Raw genomic sequence first — 24518 nt, forward strand, 5'->3', positions numbered from 1 at the left:
TAGGGTTACTGAAGAGCTTCCGTAAGACTTCCAGTGATGTACATGGAATTTCCAGTAAGGCTGTAGATCCTACAAATGGTTTCTGGGCAAGTCTTGATTGTAACTGGCAGGCAAGAAGTTGTCAAAGGTCCTTTTGCTATCTTTGCATTGCTTTTTTAAGTCTTGCTTAGGGATGGTAGAATTATAGATTGTTAGAATTGGAGGGAGCAGTCAGTGGGTGATGACTTCTATTTTTAAAGAGAAATAATTCTTCCTAATTAGTTTGTAAATTTGGTGGGGTAGAATCCAAGTATTATTTATCTCTGTACCTTGTCCCTCTTCATTTGCTCCCTATCTATAGTCTTACACCTAGTATAGGACCTGATATAAGATGATGCGGTTTACTTTTTGGAGGAGAGAACTTCACATGCACACATACACACACACAAACACACATACACACACTGAGTAACTTGGTAAACAATGCATTAATAACAACAGCTAATATTTACTGAGTGTGGTGACCCAAGGACCAAAGAGCAGATAAAACCAAGGAGGGTCTTGGAATGCAGGAACAGAAAAACCAGACCCTGATCATCCTTCCCTCTCCCATGTTGTAACTATTAGCGGATTTCAGGTCCTCCTGAGCAGTGTAACCTGTCTCTCCTCCTATCCCACACAGGGAGAAGGTATTTGCCTTACTCTTCCCCCACCCAGCATACATGCTCACGCAATCAGCAAATGACCTGCAAGACCCCTATCCCACTCCTTGTACCCTGGGTATAAAAGTGGACTAAGAACCCTGTTCAACCTCAGTTCTCCCTTGAGCTGGCCCACTGTTCTAACAGCACCTTCCACTCTAATAAACTTTATTTCCCTCTCAGTCTGTCTCATGTCCGGAAATTCTTTTCCAACTTGCGCCCGGACCACGACACTGAGATTACTGTCAAACACTGCTCAAAACACTTTTCCTATATTAACTTCTCTAATCCTCACATCAACCCTTGTGAAACTATTATCACTCCTATAGCTGACAAAGCAATTGGGGCACAGAGGGCCTAAAAAACTCACCAACAGCTGCTAAGTGGTAAAGACAGTAGTTGAACCCAGTTTTATTCCAATTCCAGAGCCTGAGCCTAAGTCTGAGCTGAGTCCAAATCCATGCTTGTTTAGTCTCAACACTCTACTGTCAATATTATAATGGGCTTATATTTAATTAAGAAAGGCCTAAAAAAATATGGATTAGACTCACATCTTACCTTGAGGTTAAGTTCTACATTTATGATAAAAGGTAAAAATTTCTAGCAACAAGTAAAGACAAGTGGAAAATTCTAAAATATGTCCACTCTCTATAGAATTTCCTCCATTCTGTTTTAATATTAAACTTCTATACTTGCATCATCCAAACAGTAGCTTCTAGGCATATGAGGCCATTTAATGTACAATTAATTAAAATTAAATGAAATAAAAAATTCTGCTTCTCAGGTACATTAATCCATTTCAAGTGGTTGGTAACCACATGTGACGAATTACAACCATACTGGATAGTACAAAATAGAACATATCCATCACCACAGAATGTTCAGTTGGACAGCAGTTCTCCGTATGATTCATTCATATTAACAGATTTGTTTGTTGTGAGAATTAATAAAGATTAAGTTTTCCTTTTGTACATAGGAATTTGCTAAATGCAGAGAATTCCATTATCTCCTTTAAAATAACATGTGTGCTACCAAATTTTAGTAATGCCTGTGAATGAAATGATTTAACTACAGCTCATTCTAATCATGGTTCATCAGGATCAAATTAAAGAGATTATTTAAAAACAATTTTTCAAAGGACCATAGTCATTTGTCTAAAATCTTCAGAAGAGCCAAATGATTCATTTTCAAATACTTAAAATAGTTTCAACAGTCATTTGTGAAGAATTTTAAAATTGAAATTGCGATTACTGCTATTATTCTCATAATCACCATTCCTTAAAGTTCCTAATCACAGGACTACTGTAGGTGAAGGCGGAAAACTACAGGGAGGGCTAACCGAGGGCAGGCTGAACAGGACCAGAAGTTTCTACTGAATCACCATCAACTCTCACCACTTCTCAGAGAAGACTGTACAGATAACCAGGATAAAGATTCCAGAGAGCACAAGAACTCCAGACTCTGGAGCCAATGTTCAATTTTAATAGCAAAGTAATTAAACCTGTACTAGTGAAAGATCCTACTGCTTTAGACATTTGAAAGTGAAAATCACTCAGTTGTGCCCAACTCTTTGTGTCCCCCATGGACTATACAGTCCATGGAGTTCTCCAGGCCAGAATACTGGAGTGGGTAGCCTTTCCCTTCCATAGGGGATCTTCCCAACCCAGGGATCAAACCCAGGTCTCCCGCATTGCAGGTGGATTCTTTACCAGCTGAGCCACAAGGGAAGCCCAAGAATACTGAAGTGGGTAGCCTGTTCCTTCTCCAGGGGATCTTCCCGACTCAGGAATTGAACCAGGGTCTCCTGCATTGCAGGCAGATGGATTCTTTACCAACTGAGACATGAAATTTAATTTCTCCTTATTATTGTTTTTGCTCACAGAAACAGTCCTGAGCTTTATTTTTTTTTAAGTCTAACAGGAATTTATTAGAATTCTTTGAAGAATTTTAGGTGAAATTTTAAAGTACTGAAATTTTGAGAGCTCTTACAACAATGCAAAGAAGATATCCATAAGATTTGAAATGGAATGAAATTCAGATTTCACATTGACAAAGAAGAACATTATTTTCATATGAGGTTTTATATAAAGTACCTAATGAGAAAGATAATTTTAAGGTTTTATGGTAGTCAAAGATACTGATAAAACATATAGACAGACATATTGAATTATACACAAATCATGAAACCACTTAAAAAGTTTCCTGTGTGATCAATATGTTACAGAGTCAGAGGAAACATGAAAATGACATTGCATCAATTTACATTTTAATTAAACTCAGAGTGATACAAAAGCAATTTGTATGAAAAGCTAAATCTTAGAAAAAGTTGTACCACAGAATCATCAGCTTTTAGATATAATAAATTTTTCAGAAGTATATCTCAGTGTTGTTGCAGCCCACCATATTCTTAATAGTCCTAGCAAGAACTGAATTTTTCTAATGATTTTCAAAATTAAAATTATTTGTGATATTGCATTTACCAGGAGTGATTGACACTGATTTCAGTTATATCAATTGAAAATAAAATTTCTAAAAGCAAATTTCTGATGACCAAGTAAATGAACTGGTAAAAAAGTCTCGAGTTTTAATTCTTTAAAGTAATGATTCAATTAAGATGATACTCTAGAAAATATGTAATAGGACATTTTGAGCTTTACCAGGAATATAAATTTGAAATTGGCAGAGATTAATCATTTTTCACCTGTCTCACATCACTGTTTCAGAATGTGAATTTAATGTGCTAGAGAATAATCCAAATTCATCATTTAATTATTCATTGGTGTAGTTTCCATTTCTACCCCCAATATATAGCTAAAATTTACAAACTACTAAAGGATCCTATGGTTTTTCCAGTGGTCATGTATGGATGCGAGAGTTGGACTGTGAAGAAAGCTGAGCACTGAAGAATTGATGCTTTGGAACTGTGGTGTTGGAGAAGACTCTTGAAAGTCCCCCTTGGACTGCAAGGAGAACCAACCAGTCCATTCTAAAGGAGATCAGCCCTGGGTGTTCTTTGGAAGGAATGATGCTAAAGCTGAAACTCCAATACTTTGGCCACCTCATGCGAAGAGTTGACTCATTGGAAAAGACTCTGATGCTGGGAGGGATTGCGGGCAGGAGCAGAAGGGGACGACAGAGGATGAGATGGCTGGATGGCATCACCGACTTGATGGACATGAGCTTTAGTAAACTCCGGGAGATGGTGATGGACAGGGAGGCCTGGCGTGCTGCAATTCATGGGGTCGCAAAGAGTCAGACACGACTGAGCGACTGAACTGAACTGAATTGAAAGGATCCTTGGTAAGTCCCATCTGTCCAAGATGAGGATGACAAGGAAGGATATCAATAAATATTAAATATTTACTCTAAGTGTTAAAATAATAAATGTACAAGACAGTTCTAATGGAAAGAAAAATAAATGCAGAATGATAAACTACTTGTGATAATAAACAGTACGTAGTACCTCAATACAAAGATTAATATTATAGGATGGAATTTAAAGACATATTTAGTTGCTTCCCTTCAGAAATGATAATTCAATAACTCATTACAAGTGTACATTTCCAATCATGTGTTCCTAAAAGTTGTATATGAGTTAATTTATATGAAATCCATTTATAGAAAAGACATAACCATAAAGAAAACAGAAAAAATGGCTAACAGGGAAGGGATGGGGAAAAGGGGACATAGTTGGGCTTTTCTTTTCCTTAATTCCAGTACTGAGATCTGCAAAAAGCATTCCTAAAGGCAAAGATCCAAGCTGTCCTGAATAATGGCAGAATCACCAGAACACATCAATAACCTTCCAACAGGCTCCTTGGCGACTATCAGTGTTCTAAGGACACTGATACTTTTCCTGACACTTTTGCTAGAAGGCCTCGGACAAAGACAAAGTCCAGCTAGTTGTGTAAGATGTGGCAAGCTTTGTTAAAATGCAATCACACCGCTTTAGAGTTACAACTTTCCATTTATGCATATATTAGGATTAATTTTATATTCGAATCCTTTAACAACCTTTAAGATAGAGATACCTCTGGGTGTTCCCAAATGAAAGTTAATAAGCATCAGTCCATAGAATTAAATAAGTTAAGAGTTTAACACAAAGTTACATGTCTTTAGAATCTAAAAGCCATTCCTAGAGTTTTCCAAAGCCCCAGAATCAGTGCTGATTGAAGGCAGAGGTAAAGATCTAGGGTCAGGTGGCAGAAAACGGTTGAGGAAGGAGATGTTAGTTATATCCTAAGGGTTCACAAACACATAATAAACTCATGTATCCTTTTCCTCACTTACTGAGGCAAATCAAAGGGCCCTTCCCATTAAATCTTTAGGGTTTCTATTGTCCTTTTTTAATTTTCTTTCCTTTCTAGGCATGTAATCAATATTAATTTTTAAACATTATTTTATTGGATAAAACTTTTGTGGGAATACACCCCACATCTCCTCAGGGAAGATCCCACTCCACTCTATAGTTTGACTTTCATTTGAAGAATTTTTCCACAGAGTCCAAAAAAAACAAGCAGTTTCTTTAGCAAGAATGGATTTTGCAATGGGGCATCAATTCAACCTCACTAGACTGAAATAAATTGAGCACCAAAATTTAAAATATGAAAATAAATACCTATGAGGAACCAGTCCTTTTGCCTAGTGAACAAAACAGCCTTCTTCTCATAACCACTGAAGTGACAGCAGGGTGAGGATGGTCCACCAATTGTATCAGTACCTTGGAAATTCACCCAGTTACAACGCCTCGGACAATCCAGGTTTTTGCATTAATGATACATTCTGTTAGCCTACACGTTTCACCCCACAGTACAAAACTAAAGGCATGACTGGCTGTGGTCACAGGGAAACTCAAAGAAGAGTCTGATTATTTTTTAACCCCAGTAGATTCAGGCTCTGATTCTGATTTATTCTCTCTTTCTCACTCTCCTTACTTAGAACCTAGGCAGAATCAAGAGAAAAGACTAAAATCTCAAAATTGCTAGGATTTGGTCTGAGAGTCAAAGGGTAAAATAAAAATGTATTTGGGGAGAGGAAGGATAAATTAGGAGTACAGGATTAACAGATACATACCAATATATATAAAACAGATAAATAACAAGGATTTACTATATAGCACAGGAACCTATACTCAGTACCTTATAATACTCTATAATGGAAAAGTTTCTGGAAAAAAAAAACAACTGAATCACGTTGATGTACACCTGAAACTAACACAATGCTGTAAATCAACTGTACAGCAATACAAAATAAATTAAAAAAGAATATATCCTGAAAAATCACCCTACAGCAGCTCAAACAGATTGTCTTCATTCTTTTGTACATGTTTCAATTACAATAAATATGATCGCTGCTTTATTTGGGCTTCAAAAAATGTATTTAGCATACTCCTAAATAGGCCTGCCATTTTACTGGCTTTATTTAAAGTCTTTTCTCGACACGGCAGTATAATTTAATTAAGGGAAGGCGCTACAAAAAGAAAAGTTGAAAACTAAATTGCAGGCTAGGGATGGCTAAATTGAGAGTCAAGTGGTACCCTAGGCTTCCTGTTTTTCTGACTTCAAAATGTTTTAGGTAATTTTTCCTGACTACTGTGGGGCCCTCTAGTCTCTTTTAACTTTTCCACCATTGGACTCTCACTACTTTTCCACCTAGGGTAGCTACATCATACAGTTGTAAGGGGCTAAATTCCCAATGACAGCCCTGTTTTTATTATTTCTTTCTTCTCACAAATGACTCTCAAAGTAGAAACTATTTTTAACAAGGTCAATGGATTATTTCACTTTAGGGAATTACAACCAAGTGCTTTAAACATACGAGATAATATTGTAAAGGAACTAGAGTTATCCTTCCAATTAACTCACTGCTATGGTCTAAATATGTCCCCCCTAAAATTCAGTGGAGCCTCTGGGAGGTGCTCAGGTCATGAAGTTGGAGTCCTCATGAATGAGATCAGTGCCCTTAAAACAGAGGCTCCAGAGAGCTTCTTTGCCCCTTCCACCATGTGAGAATAAAATGAGAAGTCTGCCACCCAGAAGAGGGCCCTCATCCAACCATGCTGGCACCTGACCTCAGATTCCCAGACTCCTGAACTGTGAGAAATAAATTTCTGTTGTTAAAAGGCACCCAGTCTGTAGCATTTTGTTACAGCAGCTGGTAAAGATTAAGACACTCACTCAGGAAACATACACTAAGCATGTGCCAGACACTGTGTTACCATGCCATGGATGATGGAATAGAGACAATTTAGAAAGTCCTGCCTTCAAGGAATATACAACCTAATGTGTCATATAGGCAAGTGAATAAGTAACTAGAAAGTGAGGCAGAATTCAGAAAGGGTTTAAGAGCAGTATGAGCCATGACACAACAGTGGGTGCGATAGCTAACTCTGATGGAGAATATCAGAGGAAAGCGTCACAGAGGAAGAGACACTCATCCAACAAAGTGCAGTCTTGAAAGAACAGCAAGAGTCATACCAGTGGGAAAAGGGTGGGGGATGAGGGAGGCAGAAGTGCTACTTAGAAGAAGGCATACAGCCCTATCAAAGAGAATTTCATAAAGAAAATAATGGAAGGTAAGAATATAAATGACATTTTCCAGTTTGGAGTAATTGGAGCAAAAGGTACATGGAGGGCAGTAATCAGCACAGCTATAACAATGTTCTTGATTCTTCACGACCCCACGGACTGTAACATGCCAGGCTCCTCTGTCCTCCACTGTCTCCTGGAGTTGGCTCCAATTCATGTCCACTGAGTTGGTGATACTATCTAACCATCTTATGCTCTGCCATCTCCTTCTCCTTTTGCCTTTAATCTTTTCCAGCATCAGGGTCTTTTCCAATGAGTCAGCTCTTCACATCAGGTGGCCAAAGTATTGGAGCTTTAGCAACAGTCCTTCCAATGAAAACTCAGGGTTGATTTCCTTTAGAATTGACAGGTTTGATCTTCTTGTAGTCCAAGGGACTCTCAAGAGTCTTCTCCAGCAACATAGTTTGAAAGCATCAATTCTTCCGCACTCAGCCTTCTGTATGGTCCAACTCTCACATGAGTACATGACTACTGGAAAAACCATAGCTTTGATTATAAGGAACTTTGTCAGCAAAGTCATGTCTTTGCTTTTATTTTAATATAGCTATAACTATAGGGTAGTGTAAAACCATGAAAGGTTTTGAATGCTGGACTAACAAGTCTCTTTTCTCTCATCAGAATAATTTGGCTTCTTAAAAAATTACTAATTACTTGTCAATGATAAGAAAACTTCCTATGCAAAAACCACGAGAATTAAAATGAGAAAAATATATAGCTTTTGAAGTCATGCTATCACATTAAATAGTGGAGGTGATGGAATTCCAATTGAGCTATTTCAAATCCTGAAAGATGATGCTGTGAAACTGCTGCAGTCAATATGCCAGCAAATTTGGAAAACTCAGCAGTGGCCACAGGACTGGAAAAGGTCAGTTTTCATTCCAATCCCAAAGGAAGGCAATGCCAAAGAATGCTCAAACTACCGCACAATTGCACTCTTCTCACACGCTAGTAAAGTAATGCTCAAAATTCTCCAAGCCAGGCTTCAGCAATACGTGAACCGTGAACTTCCAGATGTTCAAGCTGGTTTTAGAAAAGGCATAGCAACCAGAGATCAAATTGCCAACTTCCACTGGATCATCAAAAAAGCAAGAGCGTTCCAGAAAAACATCTATTTCTGTTTTATTGACTATGCCAAAGCCTTTGACTGTGTGGATCACAATAAACTGTGGAAAATTCTTCAAGAGATGGGAATACCAGACCACCTGACCTGCCTCTTGAGAAACCTATATGCAGGTCAGGAAGCAACAGTTAGAACTGGACATGGAACAACAGACTGGTTCCAAATAGGAAAAGGAGTACGTCAAGGCTGTATATTGTCACCCTGCTTCTTTAACTTCTATGCAGAGTACATCATGAGAAAAGCTGGGCTAGAAGAAGCACAAGCTGGAATCAAGATTGCCGGGAGAAATATCAATAACCTCAGATATGCAGATGACACCACCCTTATGGCAGAAAGTGAAGAGGAACTAAAAAGCCTCTTGATGAGAGTGAAAGAGGAGAGTGAAAAAGTTGGCTTAAAGCTCAACATTCAGAAAACGAAGATCATGGCATCTGGTCCCATCACTTCATGGCAAATGGGTGGGGAAACAGTGGAAACAGTGTCAGACTTTATTTTTGGGGGCTCCAAAATCACTGCAGATGGTGATTGCAGCCATGATATTAAAAGACGCTTACTCCTTGGAAGGAAAGTTGTGACCAACCTAGATAGCATATTCAAAAGCAGAGACATTACTTTGCCAACAAGGGTCCATCTAGTCAAGGCTATGGTTTTTCCAGTAGTCATGTATGGATGTGAGAGTTGGACTGTGAAGAAAGCTGAGAGCCGAAGAATTGATGCTTTTGAACTGTGGTGTTGGAGAAGACTCTTGAGAGTCCCTTGGACTGCAAGGACATCCAACCAGTCTATTCTAAAGGAGATCAGTCCTGGGTGTTCTTTGGGAGGACTGATGCTAAAGCTGAAACTCCAATACTTGGGCCACCTCATGCGAAGAGTTGACACATTTGAAAAGACTCTGATGCTGGGTGGGGTTGGGGGGCTGTAGGAGAAGGGGACGACAGAGGATGAGATGGCTGGATGGCATCACTGACTCAATGGACATGAGTTTGGGTGAACTCCGGGAGTTGGTGATGGACAGGGAGGCCTGGCGTGCTGCAATTCATGGGGTTGCAAAGTGTCGGACATGACTGAGAGACTGAACTGATACATCTCATTAGCAAAAGAACATTCTCTGGGGGCATAAAATTGAGGCAGAGTTTTCCTTAAGTCATTCACTGGCACAAACACATTTTTCAGAGCCACTTCTAGAAATTTGACAGTAGACAGAAAGAAATAAACATGCTGGCCTTTTAGCAAAAAGGGGCATACCACAGAAAATCAACATACTGAAATGTAGTGAGAACATCATCTAATGGCTTATGATAATTTCATACATTGCTATTTATAATAAAACCAGCTACAAAATTTTCAGAGCTAGTGCAAAATGAAAACGTAAGACCTCTGTTCAAGAACTAGTAAGAATTTCAAGATAGAGACAGTAGAGCATAAAACCAAAAGCAGGGACCCAGGCCAAGTGCCCCATGAAGCTGGCCTGACTGCCAATTCTAACTTTTAATGATAATCCAATATGATAATCCAATTAGTTTCCACAGCCTGATATGTGTATAACAGCTCTTATATTCAAGTGTGAACTTTCAGCACCAATTTACCCCCCAGAATTTATCCCATCCCCACCAATCTGCTTTCCTCTCCACCTTCCCTAGCAATGGTAACTACAAGAGAGCTCTTCTCATAGATGTGCTAACTTCTTCACCTGGTTTTATAATGCTGTTCTGCTCACTGAAAACTCAGGCTTTCTCTTCATAATCTTTTATGCTGAAAATTTACCTTCTTCATAAAGTCTTCTACCATAAAGGAGGTGAGGTAGTAACTTCTCAACCACATCTAGCACTGCATTGATGTATTGTTTAGGCTACTATTTATGCAGAATATTAAGTGTAGCTGCCACTGCTGCTGCTAATACTGATGATGTGGTTGACTGCATGTGTATGGTGCTGGGCACTTTAAGTCCTGAAAATTAATCAGTGGATGATCTTGTTGCTATCTGATTTCCTTGTTGTTGTTTTTTTTTTAATTTTACTCCTATTCCTGAGCGTATTAACACCTCCCCCAAAGAAAAAACAAAGGGAGGAAGGGGCAAAAATCACCCAGGTCAGACAATTTTGCTACTTGTCAATAGGGCTGGAAAGAAAACATTGTTAATGACTTAAAAAAAAAGATTTAAAACAATCACTTAATTACAGGTCCCATATTATCTGTGCATTTTGCTTATTCTCCCTGACATTCAATGGATAAATTGACCATTAGGTTTATCTATAATCAATAAGTCAGTTATCTTAGGCAACAAAATCAGAGAAGACAGCATTTTTTTTTTTTAATTGCATTCGTACAATACACATAGACTTAGCTGTCAATAGGAAAAACTGAAACAGATCATTTACTGTAGCTGTGAATTCTACTCAACAGGCTGACATGTATATTATGCTGCGCCTTGTGCTTCGTGCATGTTTTCATAGAGCTTCAGACAAGACCCTCCTGTGGCTCTGAACCTGAATTTGGTTCAGTACTGTCTGAGTGGGGTTAATTTGTTTAGACTTCACCAATTTTAGAACTGCAGCAGACCTAAAGTCAGATACTCTGAACTGATTTGAAATAAACTCTTTGGATTAGATTATTCCTATTTGCTTTAGCTAAATTGGAATTATTTCAGTCTACTAACAATTTCCAAAGCTCTGTATATGGAGCTTAAGTTTGGGACATGGTTTATCTTTTTCTCCTTTTTGCCTTTTTATCTTTGATTTGAGGAGACCATATACCTTCATTCGGTACATATGAGAAGGAAGAAGGTCTTTCTTTTTACATGCAGAACATCTATTTAGTACCTCAGGACATTCTGCCTCCTGAGCCACAGCTTAACAGCATTAGCAAAAGCAGTTCAGCCAGAGGGGAATTGAACAGCAGCTGAGTCAGTCTAATAATTTACACTGGGGAAAGCCCTTGGAATTCAGAGGCACATTGCCCAGCTGGAGAGACAAATCTAATCTCTGCTAATGATGTTCCTCCCTCTTTCCTATCAGGGCTGGGCTTTTTACACATGCGCACGTAATTACATATGCACATTTGGAGTCTAGTGAAGCCAAACAACACAGCACCCGGGATTAAATTACACAGTAAGACTTCCAGGCATCATCTGGCCTCTACAACCTGTCTAATAAATGCTGTCCATGGTTCACACACTGTGGAGCTGTTCAAGAGTGTAAGAGTTCAAAAACATATACAGCTACATCTTAAGATTCAAAAGTGATCATATTATGGTGATGTTATAAAAAGTGATAATATATTACAATATCATTTGAGATAACATAGTAAGCTTGACTTCTTAAATAGACTTAAACAAATACACATTAGGAAACAGGCACATGGATTTTGTTCTAAAAAGGACTATTTGACAAAATAGGCTATTGTCAAAATATTTTGTCAATATTTTGTTAAAACAGGCTATTGACAGAAATGCAGGCAGTACAATAGCTAAACAGGTGAAGGAAAAACAGTATGCAATGTCAAAAAGAAAACCCCACCAAGGTGAAAAATAGTAGGCAAAAATAATTTGTATAGTAACAACTATAAGATGGTTCACAAATTTGGACCAGAGCTTTCTGTGGATCAAAGTAAAGAGAGAGACACAATTATTTATAAAAGAAAAACACACCAATTGTTTAGGATAAGCGGTTATTACACCACTAAGACCTGTGGAAGTTTTTCTTCCACAGATTTGTACAAAACAATAAAACAGTCTCAACTTCTTCAAAGTAAGTACAGCAGCATTTCTTAGACAATTTTTAGAGCACCTCTCCATTCAAGGTAAGACTGCTAAGAATTCCAGAAAAGCAATACTGACAGTAAGAGATTCTAAGCAAACAGCTGAAATTTTGATTTAATGGAGAAGGGGATGGACTATAACTCCTTCAGGAAATCTTCCCCTGATCACTACTGATCATAGACTTTTCAAAACACTGAACAGCTAAGAATTACGGGTTCTATTTTTTGGCAAAAACCTGGAATGAGAACATTCTGAGTTTTCACATGAGGTGTAAACCCATAAGCTTTAAGAATCAACCAAGAAGGAGAAAATTCAGGAATCTGATCAGAATTGTGCCTCAAAACCTCATCTCCACATGGAGGTGGGCCAAGAAAAATAAACCTGACCATGTGGTGATTTATTTTTTATTATAATGCACAATGTTCTTCCCATTCTGATGAAATTGTACTTTTTGCAATATTTTTAATAACTCTTTTTTATATAGAACCCTTTGCAAATAGCATCAATTATTTTAAATAAAGAGGGAAGCAATTTAATAGTTAATACCTCTCTGCTTTACTGAAGTAAGTGGGGAGCGGTGGGGTTGTGAATCACCATCTGGGGCTATAAATTATAAGCCTGCTGCATGGTAATGGTCAGAGGGCTGATCTGTGAAGCTCCCCTAGGAGAAGCTATCTATCAGCATGGCCATCCAGACGAGGGGCTGAGGATGGGGCTGAGGGACAGGGCGGCTACCAGCCCAGACAAGGGCTACGGTGGAGGGGTATAGCACGGTCAGATTTTCAAAGGCAACCCTCAGACACCCCCACCCCCAAACCAAATTTCTGGAATAAGAAAATTATAGAGAAATTTCTCACACTTTAAACACTGGCAATTAGAGGGGGAATTTAGGATTCAAGAAGCTCAGGGGGAAAATGTCCTCAAGTGAGAGAGAACAAATGAGATGTTCAGAGCTGCTTCATCTATTTTTAATGAACTTACAAATATGCCTCCAAAAGAAAGAGGTGACACTATTTACCACAGAATGAAAACTGAGATACTAACCCAGCAAGAAGCAGCTACGGGACTGTGCAAGCATGTGCCTGTATGGACTCGCTCGGCCCCCCAAGCCTGGCGCCCTGGTGGCTGAGGAGTCTCTTCTGCTTCGTACTGCAAACTGAGGGCTTAGCTGCTTTGGATGATTTCCTCCCAATCATTTCAAAGGTGATATAAGCAGGTGAAAAGAAGATGGAAGACAGGAATGATCCTAATAAGAAGGAGAACAGTGTAGAAAGTCAAGTTTATAAAAATAATCAGAAAATTACAAGTCGAAAGAAAAATGTACAGTTAGGATACTTTCTGAGGCCTTACATTAAGCCTTAAAGGGCTCCTGAGCTCATTCTTACTGAATTCAAGTTACAAGTGCTAAAGCCACTGGGTTTTTTGGTAAGGTGCTTGAACACCTAAAGCTTAGACCTGTTACATCTTCTAAGATATTCAAGGACTTTTACAGATATTCTCACATCAGTACTCACCACAGGGATCTGAGAAAGGCACTCATTAGATTTGCCACCGAAATCACAAAACTAACCCCCCAAACTCCCATATCTGTAAGGAAGGGGTCACTTAGATATTTTCTACTCAGCTCCTTCACTGAGTCAACAAATGCTTTAATCACTCCAGAAGCTGGGTCTGTGTTAAGCAGTAAGGACAACGCAAAGATGACCTGGGGGCTTCCCTGGTGGTTCAGTGGTCAAGAATCTGCCTGCCAGTGTAGGAGACAAGGGTTCTATCCCTGGTCTGGGAAGATCCCACCTGCAACTGAGATCGAGCGCCGCAACTGCTAAGCCAACGTGCCTAGAGCCCCCTGCTCCACAACGGGAAGCCACCGCAATGAGAAGCCCATGCCTGGCAACTAGCGAGTAGGTCCCCCTGAACCCTTCAACTGGAGAAAAAGCCTAAGCAGCAGCAAAGACCCAGTACAGCCAAAAATAAAAATAAATAAATAAATAAAAGGAAGAAAAAAATTTTTTTTAATAAAATGATGAACTACAACACTAGATTCTTGCTCTGGAGGAACTTAACAGTTTAACAGAGGAGAAACATAGGAATAAATGATTAATATGTAATATGAGAAGTTCTCTGAAGGAGATGGATACAAATTTTTGAAATACAAAGAAGGGAAAACTGCTGTCCAGGAAGAATAAAGAAGAGGTGTGTGAGTCAGAGGAACAAGCATGCGTACAGGTATGGAGGCATGAAAGAAATCAGGCTATTATTTGGGGAGAGGGGGAAATGTCAGCCACTTGGTGGGAAGTGATGAGAGATGTAGAAGATAGGGCTGGAAAAAACAGATTAGAGAATTTGTTTTCCCCCTATGGGCAAAGAAGTAGGAGAAGGGAAGGGAAGTGACATGATTAAATTTGAAAGATGATTCTGTTTAAGGGTGGAAGATGGAAGGATGGAGGATGGGATAAAGCTGCTGTAGAGAGGATGGAAAGCATCTGAGAGATATTTAGAAGACAGAATTGATAGGATATAGTGACTGCTGGATGTGATGGGGAAAGGGTTTTCCAGTGGGGCAGACTAGACTCTGTCACTGATCAGGTAGAAAAGTGCCAGTCAGGGACCTGCAGTGAGGAGGGAACAAGCTAGGGTTTATATTTTACAGACTCTACTGGGCAAGGCAGTTGGAAAAGAAATAAGGAAGTGGCTAAACTGTAACTGGGACAAAGGGCTACAAATATTGTTGGAGAGACAAATATGATAGAAAAGTTTCATAGAATTATTACAGTCAGCTCAGGAGAGTTATAAAGTTCATGGACTCAACTTTATCCTTAGCCCTTTGACGAGTATTAGCTCTTTCTCCAGGGTTATTTTATCATTGTTGTTTGTCTCTTTCATGTGCCTCTTGAATCTACTGCCTAGCTCCTTACCTTCCCCCACACCACACACCCATACACACATGAATAATCTCCTCCTGTCTATCCCTCAACCTAAGCATGTTCCTTTCTTCAAAACCCACGAGCCACTTTTGAGACCTCCACAAAAGATCAGTGGTGGCTAAAGGATGTAACAGTGAACACAGATAACAAGCTACTTGTTTCATTTACGGCTAAATCCATTTCCTCATTAGCGATTTATACCTTTATTGTTTCATTCATTTATTTAAACTCTAAGTCATCTGAATAGGATACGACTTCTGAATTTTAATCATCATCAAAAATTAGGGCTGCCTAATGTGGGCAACACTGTTTCAAGGCTTTTTAGAGAAGCTACTATTTTCATGAATATCACAGTATATTTTGCACTGACCCGGAAAATGTAGGTGCCCAGAGAAAATTATTCTGATTCCGCATAATCTGGAAGAATCAGAAATGATGACCGCACAATATAAGGACATTACTACTGCAATTCTACAAAACTTTCCTGAGTGCCAGGTGCATGCCGGGTGCTGTACTGTGCTTCTTAGGAGCCACATGTGGATATAAAGGTAGAAAGAGGGCATCCTCTTTATCTTTTGGCTTGCCTTACATATTTCATGGTAAGATGGTCTCTTCTCTTCAGAACTCAAGTCCGATAGGGGAGATAGCCATAAACACATATGATAGCGGGCCATGATACACGCATATAATAGAGGTATGAAGTACTGCAAGATAATAAATTAATCTGCTTTTGAGGAACAAGAGTCTGGTCATTTATCTTTATAAGGATATGAGACCAAAAGTTTGAAACTGGAAAGATGTCTTCTCACTGATGTATCTGAAAAGCCTTCAAGAAATATTTTTGAATCCACACCTTGAAAGAGACTAAGAATAGCCCATGGGATCACCGGCCCAAGGCTGCTGCCAGGCCCTCTTTCTAAGGCTGCTGGTTATTTCTCAGAATAGATAGCATTGCTGGTCAAGGCTTTACATCACACCACTTCCAATGCTCCTTGTCTTCCAGTCTGTCCACCTTGTACTTCAAAACCCTCTCGGAATCTATCAGCTTCTCCCATCATAGCCTATCAGCGTTCAGTCCTCCTTTTCATCACCACCCCCTTCTCCCACATAAGGCATACATTTTCACAGAACAAAAGGTTGTAGATTCCCTTTAAGTGCAGTCCTTCCAGAAGGCAGGGAGAGGCCAGGCAATCTTTCAAAGTCCCCTGGCATATGGGCAGGCTCTACTCCCATCTCATCCACATCGCCACTGACAGGCCTGGGACCAAAGCCTGACAGGAATATAAAAAAGCCCCTGGCTCCAGTCCACTCCACAGCCCTCATGTCAGGCAGAAAAATGTGTTTTTGTGTCTTTTTGGTCACATGACTTCTTCGATATAAGAATCAGATTGATGACTTCATTTTCCCTCCTCTAAAAAGGAAAGCAAAAAAAAAAACCAAACAAACTCCTATTTAAAGCAGGGAATTTCTCATGAAGCTTTAAGAAAAGATTTAGATTTTCTCCACCAAAATCAAAATAAGTTTATCTATAGTAGAATATAAACATTTGCTATGCTAAAATATGCTGTGTCTAAAGCATTTATACACTGCATAATAGCATTTAATGCTATTCAGCACTTATGACTTCAGTAATTTTGCAGTTTAATGATTCGGAAAGAAGTTACCAGGAGTCAGGAGTCCCAGCTGTGTCTTAAATTACTTGTCTGGCTGTGGGCAAGTCACCTAGCTTCTCTAGGCCTCAATTTCCTTATCTGCAAACTGAAGAAATTGGACTAGAATGGTCTCTGAGGTCCCTTTGAGCAACTGAAAAAGTATTCTGTGAATACAAGGACTCAGAACAATCCAACAATGGAAAAGCCTTATCTCAAAATTGATTCGCTCTTCCCATCACTGGAAATGCTGAATGTATCAGAGAAATTATAATATTCCTGCTTTGGTACAGGATTGAACCAAATGACCTCTCTTATGTCTTTCAATTAGAAGAGTCTGTCATTTTACAAATTAGTTCTAGAGACCATAAGACAAGCAGAGAATGAAATTAATTCAACAGGAAAGGAGGGGGAGGGGAACACCATTTTCTGGGTATAGTAAATGTTTGCTGTAATATTAACAGAGCAATGACAGGGATAGCAAGTCCCTGTGCAGCTACTGGGTACTGTTTGTCTTGGGCCAGGTTGCTAGGTGGTGTAAATAACTCTGCAAACACAACATCTAGCAATGAAAATGTCTAAATGCCTTCAGTCACTCCAAAGTGAGCATACAGGGTTTCGTCATATAAAATCTTCTCACTGCCAGTCAGAAAAACTAAGGGAGGAAGGGAGGAGGATCAGAAAGGGCTCTCCTTTGTTTGGGGGCAGACAGACACTTCGTACACTGGTGTGCTCCACTGGTCCACCTTCTGCTTGTTTTTTTTTTAAACGTTTAAAAAAAGTTAATTAATTGATTAATTTGACTGCTTGGGTCTTAGTTGCAGCGGATGGAATCTTTGTTGGGTCATGTGGGGTTTCTAGTTATGGCACGTGGGCTTAGTTGCTCCTTAGCATGTGGGATCTTAGTTCTCTGACCAGGGATTGAACCCATGTCCCTTGCATTGCAAGGTGGATTCTTAACCACTGGATCGCCAGGAAAATCCCTGACCCACGTTCTTAGGGATGAATAATAAGAGAGTGGTAAATAATAACAACCACCACTAAGTTATCTTACACTTATATGTTGAGGTGAGTCTCCAAGTAATTCCATCTATTTAAATCTCCTTTGAGCCTCATAATGGCCCTGTGAAGTGGGCAGAACAGGTATTATTAACCCCTCTAAGGAAAAGTGAAGCTTACCGGAGCTTAGTAACAGTCCTTTTCCTCAAAAATGAGAAACTGATCAAATCCTTATTATATCATTTTCAACACCCTTTAATGCTTTTGTCATAAGAGGTCTGCCAGGACCTGTCGATCTATTTGTGATTTCAGTATATTTGCATATATTCAGGAAATGGCAGAAGAAAATAGTATTGTTATAGAATTTCAGGAAATGTCTTTTAAAAAGGAAACCAACAATAATATTCCTGAATTATAATGATATTTTAAAAAGCTGAATCAGAAATATATGTTGAGTTAGAAATGCTTGCTATATCCGAGAAATAATAAAGGGACCCCCCCCCCAAAAAAAAAAACTGTAACAAATCAGATCCAATTTAAGTTGGAATCTAGCAACATGATTCTGGAAACACGTAGTCGTCAAGTTTAGTAAACTGGGAAGAAAGAGAAAGATCAGTATACTGAGATGAAAGAGAGAAAAGCAAAGAATCTGAAACAGGTGACAAGCATTATCAAGAAATTAAGATCTTTCTAAGATTGTACTGAGGAACCTATTTGCTGGGCAGCAATGCAGATGTAGACATAAGGAACAGACACAGTAGGGGAAGGAGAGGGTGGGATGAATTGACAGACTAGCATTGAAACACACACATTACCATACGTAAAATTAGACAGCCAGTGCAAATTTGCTGTATGATGCAGGGAGCTCGAATCAGGTGCTCTGTGACAACCTAGACGGGGGAGATGGGGTGGAAGGTGGGAGGGAGGTTCAAGAGGGAGGGGACATATGCCTAGCTGTGACTGATTTATGTCGATGTACGGCAAAAACCAACACAATGTTGTGAAGCAATGATCCTCCAATTAAAAATAAATACATTTAAATAAAAATGACACAAAGATCTTTGCAAAGAAATTATACTGAAAAAACTAAATTTAATTTGATCAAGAATTAGCCCTTTGTTCAAATAAAGGCAGATTTGAGTATAGACTAAGCCTGCAAAAGCTTTAGAAGAAAAAAATGCCAGAACCTGTCAAGGGTACCTATACATTTTTTATTCACTTTATCTCATTTAATCTTCAGGCCTTCTTAAAGTCAATATTATCATCATTTTATAGATGAGAAAAATAAGGGTGAGAAAGGTTTAGTAACCTGCCCAAGGTTACACAGTTAGTAGATGGCCTGTTAGGTCCATCTGATTTCAAATTCAGTCTTTCCATAAAGTTACTTCTCCTCAGAAAAAGTATATCTAAAATTTATAGTTATGCTTTATTCTGGAAACATGAGAAATTAAAAAATAAAAAAATACCTTTCATCTTCCCTAATAATTGGTAGGCTGAAAATTCCATGAGAAGTTATAATTTAAATCACTCATCCTAGTGGCATGAAATTTAGAGTCAGAAGAATTGGGCTTGAATCCTAGAATCCTTACCTAAGCAGTTACATGAACTGGGGTAAACCCTTGAGCTCTTTAGGCCACAATCCAATTTATTAATCTTTCATTCTATATATTCATGAAAAATATTTGTGAGAAATAAGATTTAAGGGACTAGATCTAATAGATAGAGTGCCTGATGAACTATGGACTGAGGTTTGTGACACTGTACAGGAGACAGGGATCAAGACCATCCCCATGGAAAAGAAATGCAAAAAAGCAAAATGGCTGTCTGGGGAGGCCTTACAAATAGCTGTGAAAAGAAGAGAAGCGAAAAGCAAAGGAGAAAAGGAAGGATATAAGCATCTGAATGCAGAGTTCCAAAGAATAGCAAGGAGAGATAAGAGCGCCTTCCTCAGCGATCAGTGCAAAGAAATAGAGGAAAACAACAGAATGGGAAAGCCTAGAGATCTCTTCAAGAAAATCAGAGATACCAAGGGAACATTTCATGCAAAGATGGGCTCGATAAAGGACAGAAATGGTATGGACCTAACAGAAGCAGAAGATATTAAGAAGAGATGGCAAGAATACACAGAAGAACTGTACAAAAAAGATCTTCACGACCCAGATACTCACGATGGTGTGATCACTCACCTAGAGCCAGACATCCTGGAATGTGAAGTCAAGTGGGCCTTAGAAAGCATCACTACCAACAAAGCTAGTGGAGGTGATGGAATTCCAGTGGAGCTATTCCAAATCCTGAAAGATGATGCTGTGAAAGTGCTGCACTCAATATGCCAGCAAATTTGGAAAACTCAGCAGTGGCCACAGGACTGGAACAGGTCAGTTTTCATTCCAATCCCAAATAAAGGCAATGCTAAAGAATGCTCAAACTACTGCACAATTGCACTCTTCTCACACGCTAGTAAAGTAATGCTCAAAATTCTCCAAGCCAGGCTTCAGCAATATGTGAACCGTGAACTTCCTGATGTTCAAGCTGGTTTTAGAAAAGGCAGAGGAACCAGAGATCAAATTGCCAACATCTGCTGGATCATGGAAAAAGCAAGAGAGCTCCAGAAAAACATCTATTTCTGCTTTATTGACTATGCCAAAGCCTTTGACTGTGTGGATCACAATAAACTGTGGAAAATCCTGAAAGAGATGGGAATACCAGACCACCTGACCTGCCTCTTGAGAAATTTGTATGCAGGTCAGGAAGCAACAGTTAGAACTGGACATGGAACAAAAGACTGGTTCCAAATAGGAAAAGGAGTACGTCAAGGCTGTATATTGTCACCCTGCTTATTTAACTTTTATGCAGAGTACATCATGAGAAATGCTGGGCTGGAAGAAGCACAAGCTGGAATCAAGATTGCTGGGAGAAATATCAATAACCTCAGATATGCAGATGACACCACCCTTATGGCAGAAAGTGAAGAGGAACTAAAAAGCCTCTTGATGAAGGTGAAAGAGAAGAGTGAAAAAGTTGGCTTAAAACTCAACATAGAGAAAACGAAGATCATGGCATCCGGTCCCATCACTTCATGGGAAATAGATGGGGAAACAGTGGAAACAGTGTCAGCCTTTATTTTTTGGGGCTCCAAAATCACTGCAGATGGTGACTGCAGCCATGAAATTAAAAGACACTTACTCCTTGGAAGGAAAGTTATGACCAACCTAGAGAGCATATTCAAAAGCAGAGACATTACTTTGCCAACAAAGGTTTGTCTAGTCAAGGCTATGGTTTTTCCTGTGGTCATGTATGGATGTGAGAGTTGGACTGTGAAGAAAGCTGAGCGCCGAAGAATTGATGCTTTGGAACTGTGGTGTTGGAGAAGACTCTTGAGAGTCCCTTGGACTGCATCCAGATCCAACCAGTCCATTCTAAAGGAGATCAGTCCTGGGTTTTCATCAGAAGGACTGATGCTGAAGCTGAAACTCCAATACTTTGGCCACCTCATGAGAAAAGTTGACTCATTGGAAAAGACTCTGATGCTGGGAGGGATTGGGGCAGGAGGAGAAGGGGACGACAGAGGATGAGATGGCTGGATGGCATCACTGACTCGATGGACGTGAGTCTGAGTGAACTCCAGGAGTTGGTGATGGACAGGGAGGCCTGGCGTGCTGTGATTCATGGGGTCACAAAGAGTCGGACATGACTGAGCGACTGAACTGAACTGAATTGATGCCAGATGGACTTCCCTGGTGGCTCAGACATTAAAGAATCCTGCAGTGTGGGAGACCTGGATTCGAAGATTCCCTGGAGGAGGGCATGGCTACCCACTCCAATATTCTTGCCTGGAGAATCCCCCATGGACAGAGGAGTCTGGCAGGCTACAGTCCATGGGGTTGCAAAGACTCAGGCATCACTGGGTGACTAAGCACAGGCTAGGCAGCCCAGAGATAGGAAGATACACAAGACATGGTTCTCTGTCTTCAGAGTTTATTTTCACTAAATAAAATCACCATTAACATTTTTAATCTTCATCGTTCTTTTAGGTTTCTACTCGAGGTAAGCAGGTACACGGGGACAAGTGCCCAGAGGGATGAGGGATAAATGAAGGGTTCCAACACTGACACTGGTAGATCACAGGATAACTTGGAATAATTCTTCAAATTTTGTAGTCAGCCAGCCCTGCCTCTCATCACATTCCTGTTCTCCTCTGTTACTGCCCAAGATAAAACTATCTCTGGCTCATAGTCTCAATCCTGTAATTTTATTTGCATCCTCTTCCTTGACCCCATCTCCCACCATCCTCTCTTTCCGAAACGTTCGTACTGCAGCTTCCTGTTCCATCTTCAGCATTCAATGAATGATTACGGCTGACTCATCCCCCTGTTTTCCTCCCTGCTCATCCTCAGTATGTTCAACTAATCACCAAAATCCTGGGGATATTTTCTTGTCAGGAGAAGTTGTCAAAGACTTGGAAATGGGCAAAAAGACACCTGGGTATCCTTGCCTGGGGCACCATCCCCAGTTTATATGAGATTTTCCTTGTTTTTTAGATATTTGCAACACTAAAAATTGTAGCACACACCTAGTAATGTAGCTGACTGTTCTCCATAGAAATGCAAGTGAATTGTATCTGGTGGAATGCAATTGATTATTAATGTCCTGTGCATATTGACTAGTTTTGCCCCTAACTGCACAGCCATTTCAGCACTTCACCACTCCTAATTGCCTACAGTAAGTGTGGTCTTTGAATTTTCTTCATAATGTCCTACTAGTTCCCTCATTAATGAGTTAAATAATATCTTTGACATATATTCATTTCATAGTATATGAAATTAAATTAAATCCTTTAAAAAAGGATTTTAATATTCTGAATATCTCTGATTTTGTGCACTTCTCTCCATTGCAATAACCCTTTCCAGTACAGGTCATTATCATTTTTGCCTAGATTATTATAACAACCTTCTATAATTTACCCTTGTCTCTAGTCTCTCCATCCTATTCCATTCTCTCCATAGTCACAGTGCTTTTTCTAGCATGTAATTGTGAACTTATTTCTCAACTTTGTAAAGTCTCTGGCTCCTAGGATAAACTTCAACCCTCCTGAAATGATTTGCTTTTCTACCCTCATGTTTGGTCAAGCCCTACAACTGACCAGCCAGTCTCAATTCAGTTCTCAGAATTTACCGCCTTCTCTCTCTCCTCTGGAATCTAGCACTTGCAGTCTGCTTTGCATGCAACACATTCTGTACACCTGCCTCCACTCTGCTGCTGCTGCTGTTAAGTCATTTCAGTCTCATGTCTGACTCTGTGCGACCCCATAGACAGCAGCCCACCAGGCTCCTCTGTTCCTGGGATTCTCCAGGCAAGAACACTGGAGTGGGTTGCCATTTCCTTCTCCAATGCATGAAAGTAAAAAGTGAAAGTGAAGTCGGTCAGTCGTGTCTGACCCTTAGCGACCCCATGGACTGTAGCCTACCTGGCTCCTCCATCCATGGGATTCTCCAGGCAAGAGTACTGGAGTGGGGTGCCATCGCCTTCTCCATGCCTCCACTCAACTCTTGCTTGTTCTTTAGGGTTCATGTTATCACTTCCTCCCTGGATCCCTCAAGTCTGTGTCGATTCTCCACTTACGTCCTCCACAAGCAGCTGGCATCCCTTCACCTCTTTACCCTCCCCCTAATGGCACATGCCACTGTATTATAATTGCTTTTTATCTATCTCCTCTACTAGTGTGTAAATTCTGAGGTGGCAGGTGCCATGACTTGGTTGTTCACCACTACATTCCCAGGGCATGGCACAGCAACCAGCATACAGTACTCATTCAAGAACATATTCTGAAAGCTGAGTTCTCTATATGGTCCCAGGATAATAACAAACTTTTCTATAAAAGCCTTCTCAAGGACCATGACTCCCTGCCAGCCCTGAGCCCCCAATGAAAAAAGAATCTGTTATGCTTAAACAGAATGTACTTCGGCTTATTAATATTTAGGCTTTTATTTTATAAAGTCTGAGTAAAATGTTTAACCCATCGGCTTTTAAAATTGTGAACAGTTCCATAAAATGGCCATTCCTAGAGGAGCTGAAAGAGGGTTTTACTTCCTCTATGACAGAAAAAAGGGAATGGGAATAGAAAAAAAGCATGAGAAAGAGAAAAGACCAGAATCACGAGAAATGGCTACAGTATACATGAGGGGTCCTAGCTATTGTCCAGCCATTCTTCTTTTTTTTTAAATCTCCTACTGAATTCTATAGAATCAATGTTGAAAACAGTAACTTTGTAAGAAGGCATAGAAGCAGTATAATATAACTTTATGGACTTCCCTTAAGTCCTGTAGTATTTTACATTCTGTTTTTTCTTTAGCTGATATTTCTTTAGGTCCTGCATTTGATTTATTCTTAAAATCCTAAGTTTATTATTCCACCTTAAAAAGAAAGAAATTTGAACATATGCTACATTATGGATAAACTTTGCAGACATTATGTTAAGTGAAATAAGCCAGTCACAAGAAGACAAATATTGTATGATTTCACTTATATGAGGTAACTAGAGAAGGAAATGACAACCCACTCCAGTGTTCTTGCCTGGAGAATCCCAGGGACGGGGGAGCCTGGTGGGCTGCCGTCTATGGGGTCACACAGAGTCGGACACGACTGAAGCGACTTAGCAGCAGCAGAGTAGTCAAACTCATAGAAGACAGAGAGTAGAATGGTGGTTGCCAGGGACTGGGGAGAAAGGAGTGTGGGGAGTTATTCTTTAATGGGTACAGCAGTTCAGTTTGGGAACATGAAAAATTTCTGGAGACAGATGGCAATG

The 24518-nt window shown here is 39.7% G+C and overlaps 1 protein-coding gene across 4 annotated transcripts in view; it reads right to left on the reverse strand.

Moving 5' to 3' along the window:
* Positions 1 to 24518, reverse strand: part of MAP3K13 (mitogen-activated protein kinase kinase kinase 13) — a 158871-nt gene that overhangs the window by 58842 nt on the left and 75511 nt on the right. The window contains exon 1 of one of the 4 annotated variants that reach the window (XM_055568837.1): positions 13189 to 13207. The exons of the other annotated variants lie outside the window; for them this stretch is intronic. The gene's annotated coding sequence lies outside the window, so the exon portion shown is untranslated. Of the gene's footprint in view, positions 1 to 13188; positions 13208 to 24518 lie in introns of those variants that run through there. 4 annotated transcript variants of the gene reach the window in all.

This window comes from Bubalus kerabau, chromosome 2 (assembly GCF_029407905.1).
Source record: "Bubalus kerabau isolate K-KA32 ecotype Philippines breed swamp buffalo chromosome 2, PCC_UOA_SB_1v2, whole genome shotgun sequence".
In the NCBI taxonomy this organism is placed as follows: Eukaryota; Metazoa; Chordata; class Mammalia; order Artiodactyla; family Bovidae; genus Bubalus; species Bubalus kerabau.